Genomic DNA, 9,922 nt, shown 5'->3' with positions numbered 1-9,922 from the left:
CCTCCTCTGTCCCATGCTGCCCCTCTCAAAGGAACAGATCCACTAGCTTGAGGAGAAACTTGGGTTGCAGGCAGGAGCTGCAACATTGGCTTTCAGGCTGAGCAACTCCCAGCAAAACACGAGCTCCCTTGCTTATTCGAGGGGGAACAGCCAGGAAAATCCTTACATTGTGTATACTGTTTTAAGTCCTATGTTTGGGACTAAGAAATGGGGTCTGTTCCGTGCTTTCTACCCTTTTGATTGCTTCTTCATGCTTTGCTGACAGATCTCCTTCTGAAAGGCACAGAATGTCAACGTGTTGGCTCCTAAAGGGGAGGAGAGTGGCACATCAGGAACTCAGATCTAAAGCACAGGAGCACAGGCCCACCAAGAGAGAGAGAGAGAAATAAAGTTGTCAGGGAGTTCAAGCTGTTTCCAGTCTTGACTTCAGCTGTGAGTGCTGCCTCCTGTGCCACTTGTGGATGCAGCTCTTCCCTTTGCCCCTGCGGGAGGCCAGGATCCCAGCTGACACTGAAGATCCTGCTGGTTCTTTCTTTAATTTATTTTCCCCCAGGAGGTAGTACCATAGTAATGGATGTGCTGAGCACTTTCTTACCTGCAGGGAGAACAGCAAAGCAAGTAGCTCCGTTTAGGCAAAATATACAAGTTAAATTTGACAAGTTTCACTGTTTTAAATGTAGACTTCAATGCAGTGAGTTAGACACCTGCTTTTCTGCTGTCTTTTACACTGATGGAACTCCAGAGCATCCAAACAATGGAAGAAGAGATAATACAGAAGTAATAATAATCTCGGGCCACAAAGATCTCCCTTTAATCAGTGTGTGCCATTGGATGCTTAATGGCCCATTGCAAGTAAGCTTACTCCTCTGGAACATGTATTTACTTTCACAGTGCATACACATTGTTTGTATGTGTGTGTGTGCATTTATAAATACCTGCAATACACTGGCTTTCTGTGAGCTCTGAAATCTAAGCCCTTTGGAGCCATACCTTGCTTTGGCTGAGTGGAACAGGCTGCTGCTGCAGTGGTGCAGTAGCTATTGAGAATATGTATTCTTTGGACATGCTTCTGATTTCTTTCACTGCTGATAGGTAATTTAGCACAAGATGAAACAAAGAAATAGCTTTATGTGGCACACATCGATTCACACGCCGGCCAAAGCACAGAAGTGACCAAGGCAGAAGCAGGTGAGTGTGCAGATAACGGCCTGCCTGGGGTTAGTGCTCAGTGGAGTAGCGAGGCTGTGCTGCTGAGGCAACATTTGCATAAGTGTATGTCTGCACCCCACTAGATTTATAGGGGAAACATGAAAAAATGTATTTAAAAGGGGGTATTTAAAAACTGTTTTTCTCTTTTTGTTGTCTTCTAACAGGGAAGGTGGTGGTGGGATCCCATTGTCTGGATCTGTCAGTGGGAAGAATATGGGTTATTAGAACTGCGATCCATTCTTCAGACCTCTCAGAAGGCAGCGTGGCTGAAGTGTAAGGGCATGACTTGCCATTCCTATGTTATGTTTATTTATCTTAGGAGTATCAAGCTTGCTAATGTCTCTGCTCATGGTTGTTGATTTCTTTTCCAGATTGCCACTCCCTCACAGCACCCTGGCTGCTGCTGGGAGCTGTTGCCTTGAGGAAATGCCTTTCCATTGGGTCTTGCCTGAGGCTTCAGCTCTGCCTAGCCAATCCTATCTGCTTTTGCTTTAGCTTTGTGTTGCATCTTGGGTGCTTGATCCTGCTCAGACAGCAATGCATTGCAAATCTGAGTTAGTGACTGCGCTACATGTGTTGGTAATTTACGCTCATTTCACCCCTGCTGTATAAATAACTGTAGGGCACTAGCCAGTGAAAAGACATATCCCTGTTTTCAGCCTGCGTTCTGGCTGCTCCTGACTCTGGCAGCCTACAAGGGCCAGAAACATAAAGCTGTGTGGTGTCCCAAAGCTCCCCAGCAAGTCACCCCATCAGCTGCTTGAGGGCCGAAACACTTGCAAAGAGCGGAGCAAATGGCGGACACTTGTCCCATGAAGTCTGCTTTCCACTGCACAGTACGGGAAATACCTGAGGGGGCTCAGGGAAGAGATCTCTGCTGGCAGGCTCAGGCATTAAGGCTGGTCTTTTCCTCTTTCCTACAGAGGGTTGGAATACAGATCCCATCATGTGCACTCCCTGCTCAGTATGAGTGACCCAAAGTGTCACGGGACTTGAGAGGCTGCGTTTCGAACTGCATGAAGTGTGCTCTGTGAATGTAGGTATGTTAATGAACCACACTGACCTATTTGAGTTGCATAAATGGTGGCACAGTCATCAGGGGAGGGTGGTGGCTGGCCTGCCTTGAGGTGGTTTTTCATCACTCAGTGTCCTAGTGGAAGGCTGTTTCTGGCTCTGATCCTCTCTCTCCCTCTGTTGAGTGAACAGGGCTGCGGGGTTGAGGTCACTACAGAGCAGCACCTCTCAGTGCAGTCCATTTACAGCAAGGAGAGTTCTGAACCCAGAAGCAAGTATCTAATTTTTGTGTCTCTGAATTGGAGAGGAGTGTCTGGTGCTGGGAAAAATACTTAAATTCAGACAACTTTAAAACTGTGCTACTTAAAGTGTGGCCAAAGTGAGCAAAAAACCCTGGAGAGGTGCATGAAGACTGTCCAATGCTGGTCACAGCGCAGCCCCTAGGCTCTGTAGGTTGCTGGGTAGCCCTCCTGATGCACAAGAGAGAGGTTTGGCTTCTTGTCCAGCGAGGGCTCAGCCCATGGTGTTTACCCTTGCACAGCTCCTTCACGCATGTTTAAAAGTCCCTTGGCCTTGATAACTCAGGATGACGTTGTCTGAAATAGGGATAAAGGGCAAAAGGGAAGAGGGAGCAGACTTTTTTCTTGTTCCTTTCTTTTTAAAACCATTATTTTCTGTGGATAAAGGAGCAAGTTTGGCCAAACCCTAAGAAATACAGATTTTCTGGACTGCAACAATAGTACCATTCTTCCCAAAAATCACATTACGCCCCACCTCATTTGAGCTGCTGAATGGTTGTGTCATGCAAAAAGGTGGATGAGGGGGAAGAGCCCCCAGACTCTTTCAGCTGGATCAGTGCTATCAATAAAGCTCACAAAGGTAATTATTCTCTGATTTAAGACCTGCTCTGCTGTTGGCAGCATTATTGGACCAAAATGCTTTTGGAAACAAAAAGAAGTTTAAACTCATGTAAAAATAATTTCTGCAGGAAGTGGTTTTCCTCCTCCTCTTGTCCATCAGCTCTGCTTTCCTTTCTTCTTCTTTTGGGGAGAGGGATAATAAAAAGGGAAGGCACATTTCTCATGAGCAAGCTTTAATTTTGCTTTCTGAAGGCATCTTCTTAGGAGAAGTGACTGCCATGCACAGCTGGCTTTTCAAAACTGAGTTCCTACCCAAACTTCCCTGCTATTATCTTGACAATTTTATTATTATCAAAGCCTGCAAATATTAGGTGTGACAATGAGTGCTCACGGCAGGGAAGAACACGTCTTGGCCGTCAGAGGGAGGGGGCCACTAACAATTGGGCCCCATGTTGCAAAAGCCATGGTAATTTAATATCCTCATACTGAGAATCTCCATTTGCTCCAGAGCCGCTGAGAGTGATGTTTCCTTTTGGCCAAATCACAAGGGCCATCCCTGGAACAGTTTGTGGGACTTCAAATAGAGGATCATGCTGATCATGACTTCAGGGCAGAGTTTGTTTTTTGTCAGCCGAGGAATAAATGATTTAACTGCTAAACTGAGTCAGGCTTCTAACTTCTGCATGCTATTTATCTCAAGGTTATGTTAAACTTGTTCGTAGATGAACCATTTTTCTTCTTTTGCCAACCTGCAAAAAACAGAGAAGGCATATCAGCTAAATGTCGTCACCTCAGAGTGTTTGAAGCGTCACCTATAGTAGTTGTTAACTACTGGCTGCATTGTCTGGGTATGGATTTGATTTTTTAGGGCTGTGTTGGCTCTCCTCTACTAAAAATTTATCATCATATAGCAGGATAAGTTAAATATCTCATTTTAAAGACAAATAACCTGGCAAATTGGTTGATTAGGTGATTTTAGTGGTTGTTCTTGCTTCTTTGCACAAATATGCTAGCTCGTAGAGAAGTCAGACATTGGGAATTCCATCTTCCCGGAAGACTGGCTCTTCAAAACCGATTTGTTCCATATCCATTCCTCCTTCTCCAAGGAACTGCACAGAGGGTAAACTAAGCCTGGCAAAAGTGACTGCTTAAGGTGAATTCTCAATAGCACGGGAATCCACTCCCAGCCATGAGGAACCACTTTGCTGGTTTTAACCGGAATGCCTGGGAAATGGAGCCTGGGGCCAAAACTGTTGTGTTTACAGGGCACAGATTTACCTGCTTATAGTCTGAGAAGGCTCAGTAGTGAATTTTTATTTATCAACCAAACTAAAGGAGCAGGGGCGATACATGAAAAACTGCAGACAGAAGCTGCCGCTACAGGGTCATTTAGAAGCTTTTAGGAGGAGTTCTCTTTTCCTCTTCCTCACCTTCCTCCGCATTTTATTCCTTGCTTTTCTACCCTTTTGATTGCTTCTTCATGCTTTGCTGTTATAAAACGTGTAGCATCTTGCAAGTAGACGTGCACCTGAGAAATGTGAAAGAGCTTTAGGCGAAGCCCGCCAATAAATATAGTGTTACCGTCTTAGTCACATGCTGGAGATTCCCATGACCACAGGGGTCCTGGCTCTTGTTTAACAGCTTGGTGGTCTGAAACATCAAGGTCAGAGTGCAGCTACTGGTCTATGAGTCTATTGTCTGCACTCCTAACTTTGGCTGGGGAAAAGGATAATCACGTCTGAGCCAACCTCCACAGCCAAGCCTGCCCCGTTTGAAACTTGTTCATGAATTATTGTGGGGAGATACTTATGCTGGGTGGCCACTTAGAGACCAGGAAGAGAGGCCTCTGTCTCCAAACATGGGTACTTTGCCACAGGGTTTGGGTTAAGTTAGCTGGGGCATCAGGGTTACCACCCCTGATCTTCCTTTGTTGAAATTTGTGGGAGTTTTGGCATGCAGAAAGCCAGGGCAGGGAATTCCTGCCTTTCCCTGGGGCCTACCAGCTGGCAGCAGGGACACAAGCCCCTGTGTGTGCAAGGTGAGCATTCGTTTTTATTGAGAAGGTGGGACCTCTTCTCTTGCCACAGGTCTACATCACATGTACCACCCTGCTGAACATGGACTTGTGGGACACAGAGAGATGAAGAGCACTCGGAGAAATTTGTCTTTTTGATGTGCCTGTTGTTGTGGAGACCAGGAGAACATTTTGCTGTTGTTCTAGTGAGTTGCCACACTGGGCCATCCCTGTCTACCCTTGCCGGTGAGTGAAGCTACAGCTGGGTCCTTGAGAATGGCTTGGGGAAAGCACTCTTGCATTTGCTGCGTGAGCAGCCTTTCCCGACTACAGGGAGAAAATTTGGTGGGTGGGCAGAGGTTGGATTTGGTCCATGGGCTAGATTTGCCCCATGGCTGCCCTGAGGGGCAGTGGGCCTCTGGCTCGAGGCCCAGGTGATGTGAATGTGTTGTCCAAGGACAGGAGAGCACGGGTCCACTTCACATAAGCAGCTCAGTGTCACGGCATGATGGTGCATCACCAACCAGACTGCTGAGCTGGGGTGACTGTGTACTGACAAAGCACACGAGACCATGTTAAACTGGCACTTTGTACGCACTGCAGGAGCATTTCAGGGAACAGTTTGGTCTGTGGGGACCAAAGGTTTCATTCTGTAGCGGTGAAAATTCTGATGGCTGATGTCACTGCAGGGTAGTTGCCCTGTGGTACGTGGCAAGAGGACCCAAGAAGGCTTACAAAAGGCTTTCTGTGATTAATTCTTCCCCCATGCCTGGAATAATGCTGGACAACAATGTATTTGAATAATATTTCATGTACTGATATGCTGTAGTGATGAATTTGGTGTAAGCATCACAAGAGAACAGGCAGGGTCTGAAGAAAGGCACCCCAAGCATAGATGCAGCTGATTTGTGTTACACTGAAAGAAAGTCTGTCCTGATGGTTGAAACATAGACGTGAATATAGAACTGCACCAAGTCTGACATCGGAGCTGAGCTTTCTGCGTATCTTGCAGTGCTGTGCTGAGTAGTGCTGGGGTTTGGGATGCCCGCTGCTCTGCCTTTCAGAGAATTAAAATGTTTTAGATGCCTCTCAATCTGCTTCATAAGTCATGGGGATTGTTTAAAAACCCCGAGCACATGCCTAGCATACTGCTGGCGTGGTAGGGGTTAACCAGGACATCACCTCTTGGGCCCACTAATTGGGCTCATTTGCCATGGTGTGGCTTCCAACACCATTTCAGAAACCCAAGGATGTGAAAAAGACGGAGCGAAACCAATGCAAAGCAGGCTTGAAGTGACTGCTCCACTAAATGTCAACTGCGCAACTAAATATAACCCCGAAAGTAGAATTAATGCTTTGCACTCCTTCGCTTTTTTATTGTGGTGAGAAAAAAGCCAGGAGCTCAACGGGCTGTAACTTTAATAGGTCATTCCAGCCAGTGCTTACCTTTACAAAATTCTGATAATGCCGAGAAGACAATACAGTGATCAGAAGCAGTGATGAGATTTTTTAGCAGCATTAACCGTCATGACCTAGCAAAATGAAAGAAAATGGTTTAACAGAACTGTCAGATCCAATATAGCTAATAAAGGCATGGATAAATGTTTATTACATACCGGAGACAGATCATTTCTGTACAGAAATTGAGGATGACCTTTACTGATAACTCTTATCTGCCTGATATCCTGAATAAGAAGAAGAGAGGGGGAGAGCAAGCAGACGGCGCTACTGCTGATGTTTATGAAAGGTGGAGAAAAATTACAATTTGCAAATGATTGTTTTTAGACAAGGACTTTGGGGAGAATAGAGATACGGAACTGTTCATTCTGTGCAAGAGATTCTCCGCTTTGGCTTGGCTGCATTGAGTGTGATGAGTATGTGCAACCAGGGGATGTTTTGCAAGACTTGATTTTCATACATTTATATAAATATATTGTTACAGATCATAGCTATTTGTGTGTTTGTGTCTGTGTTTGAATTCAGGCTGATTTTTCTCCCCGTCTAGGAAGTTCCAAAGTTACTCCAGCAACACTGCTGTGAATCATCTTCTCACCAGCTGGGTTTCTGAACTGAGCACCCACAGTTGGAAGCAGACCTGCAAGAGAAGCCAGCTCCCAAAAGCTCCTGTCAAGACTTAATGGTCAGACCTGTAGAAGAACACTGGAAGATCAAGCCATTTAATTTGGACTGGCACTGTAGATGCGGTGTAAGCTTTTTGAGAAAAACTCAGCTCTGTCCCGGTTCCATACAAAGCAGCATTTGACTATTGGAAACACCAGTAATGTCAGCACTGAACCTGTCAAACGAGGCTGCTGTAGTCCCACCCGACCTGACAGCCACGTAAATACAGGAGGCAAGAGACAGTGGAGGCCCCAGGCTGCCTGAAGCATCAAGGGCAGGTAGGCTAGTTAGTTCTGCTGGCAGGGAAATCAAAGAACAAGTTAAACTCAGGCTTTTTCCTACTCACCCTAGAGTTGCAGCACCAAAGACCTTACTCTCCTTGTGTTCTGAACCTGATACAGAATTTCATATGCTGAAAATGCAGTTGTAGCCATGATGGCTGACCTCTTCCAGGGCTGGGCACACAGGAAACATCACCAGCTACCTGTCAAAAACTAGAATGAGATGTGAGTGAACTCAGAACCAGGCCTCCTATGTGCACTTCATCATAAATAATGCTGTCTCGGTAATGGCTGCAATTAGTTATGAACTTCAATCATTTCCATCGTTTCCATGTTGGCCAATTATGCTGCAGAAATTATCAAGTAACCCGTAGCACATTATCTGTCTAACAGCATTGTTTGGATGTGCTCAGGTCACCAGATCCTCGCCAGGAGGAATTAGCATAGCTCTCCAAAAGACAATGTTGCTGTGCTGATTTATGCCGGCTGAAAAGCTGTCCCTTTATCCACGGGAGTTGTAGCAGGAGCAAGTTTCAATTGCAGCTTAGCAGCAGAGACTCTTGCAACTCAGGCTCATAGAAACAATGGTAGTTGGGGTTTGTCTGCTGTGCAAATGATTTAATAGATGCCAAGAGGAATTCCTAGGTCTGGCGGTGGTTCAACAACAAGCCAGAATTGTACTTTAATGGTGCAGTTTGAAGCTGGGCAAGGGAACACACAATTAATGGGCTCATCTGATTTCTTAAAAAGAGAAGCCTATCAGATACAGACATTCTTAAATTAGTGCTCCTGAGTGGGTTGAAACTTCCTTGTGCCCTTGCCCTACAGGTTATTAAAATGTATTTTGCTCTGATCTTACAGGGCTGCAGAGGTGTTAGGACTGCTGTCTTCTGATGGCAGGTATGTGTATTTTACTGTGGAAGACTCTGTAAGCATCAGCAGAACCGTGCAGTTACTGTTGTTCCAATCCCACCCTTGAATGCTCCCTGTCTGCTGCAGATTTCTGCAGAGAGCAAGTGACTTCTCACTTTATGTGAACTTTTATTTGTCTGACTCTATAGGAAATTATATACCCTTCAATGCTAAATGGCATTTATGTGTCGGTAACCTTAAAATCCACGGTAGGTGAAGTGCTTGAACACTTGGAAGCTCCCAGACCAGGGCCGCAGACACACTGATTATTTCAGTGAGAACAGCAGCCCGAATGCTCTTCTTGATGAGCTCTCAAGCTCTGTATTTGTTAATTGTCTGACTTCCTATGTCCCTGACAATAAAAAGAGGCAGTTGTCTAAGCGCTCTTGCCTTGTACACAGATTCCAAGCCTCTCATTTAATGATCTTGGAGCTGGTTCTGGGCTGCGTGGTTCCAGAGAGGATTATTTTATAAAGTAAAAACTCTTGGGGAATTAGCTGCAGTTCTAAACCAGAATATTTTGTCAAAATCAAATTTATTTCAATGGGGAACAATCCTTCTAATGGCTGAGAAGAATGCAAAGATTAAATGAGGTATGAATAGCTGTAAGACGGTACAATTACCACCTCAGAAACAATATATTTGTAAAGTTAATTCCTCTTGAACATGAACAATCTCCTTACACTTGACCCCTCTCTATTGCCTCTTCCATGCTTGAACTCTCCTTGAACTTTGAAGATCCATCTTGAGGGTATGATATGGCCATCTCTTTTGCATCTGGTTATTTTAGCTCCAATTTGCAGCCTTAAAATGGCAATTACGGTGATCTATTGCTCAAGTCACCCGACATGGATTAGTATCGGGATCAGCGCGTTTATGCACAGGAGTAGTGAATGGAGACTACAGCTATGATTTTAAATGACTTGATTAATTCTGAAACAACACTTCAGAGTCCATTACATCCAGCAGGTGTTGGGGTTCAGGCTGCACTTCCGCTGCACATCCAGGCTGCCTTCCCTTAAACAGCATGAGCATGTCATATTTATTGCCCTTTTTGTGTATGTATCCAGCACTCGTCTCCTCCCCCTCACCCCTCCTTGCTGTAAAAGTGTGGTGGCCTCGAGGGCGGCTCGGACAATGCTTCCATTTCATAAATCACAAGATGGGATGCAGATCAACAACCTGTAACATGTTGTTTTATAGAACTCTCTGAGGACACAGCTTGACCAATCTTGAAGCGAGGACTGTGACTTGTTGGAGAGCAGCAGGCCTGTTTTTTGGCTTAGGATCAGTTGAATAATGCAGAGCCTGCATGAAATATCTGATCGTGTTAGTATAAATATTGTTGTCCTTTCAGAACTAACCTGGTTTTCTGGATATGGATTTCTTCTCTTCTACTGCAGCGTGATGTTGATGCTGGAATTCCTCTCTCACCTTTACTCGCTGTTTTACCTGCTGTTGGTCCTCTGGGGGCAGCCCGAGAGCTCTCATGAGACTGGGAACCTGTTTGG

The 9,922-nt window shown here is 45.3% G+C and overlaps 1 long non-coding RNA gene across 1 annotated transcript; it reads left to right on the top strand.

Moving 5' to 3' along the window:
• The first annotated feature begins 1,416 nt into the window (after positions 1-1,416).
• LOC138719524 (uncharacterized) lies at positions 1,417-9,647 on the top strand. The gene is made up of 7 exons (XR_011337223.1): positions 1,417-1,482; positions 2,133-2,245; positions 5,171-5,343; positions 7,103-7,375; positions 7,913-8,086; positions 8,361-8,399; positions 9,150-9,647. It is a non-coding gene; the product is annotated as an uncharacterized lncRNA (long non-coding RNA).
• The last annotated feature ends 275 nt before the right edge of the window (positions 9,648-9,922 follow it).

The sequence above is a fragment of the Phaenicophaeus curvirostris genome, chromosome 4, assembly GCF_032191515.1.
Source record: "Phaenicophaeus curvirostris isolate KB17595 chromosome 4, BPBGC_Pcur_1.0, whole genome shotgun sequence".
Classification (NCBI taxonomy): Eukaryota; Metazoa; Chordata; class Aves; order Cuculiformes; family Cuculidae; genus Phaenicophaeus; species Phaenicophaeus curvirostris.
This window is presented reverse-complemented; position numbering and strand designations above follow the sequence as displayed.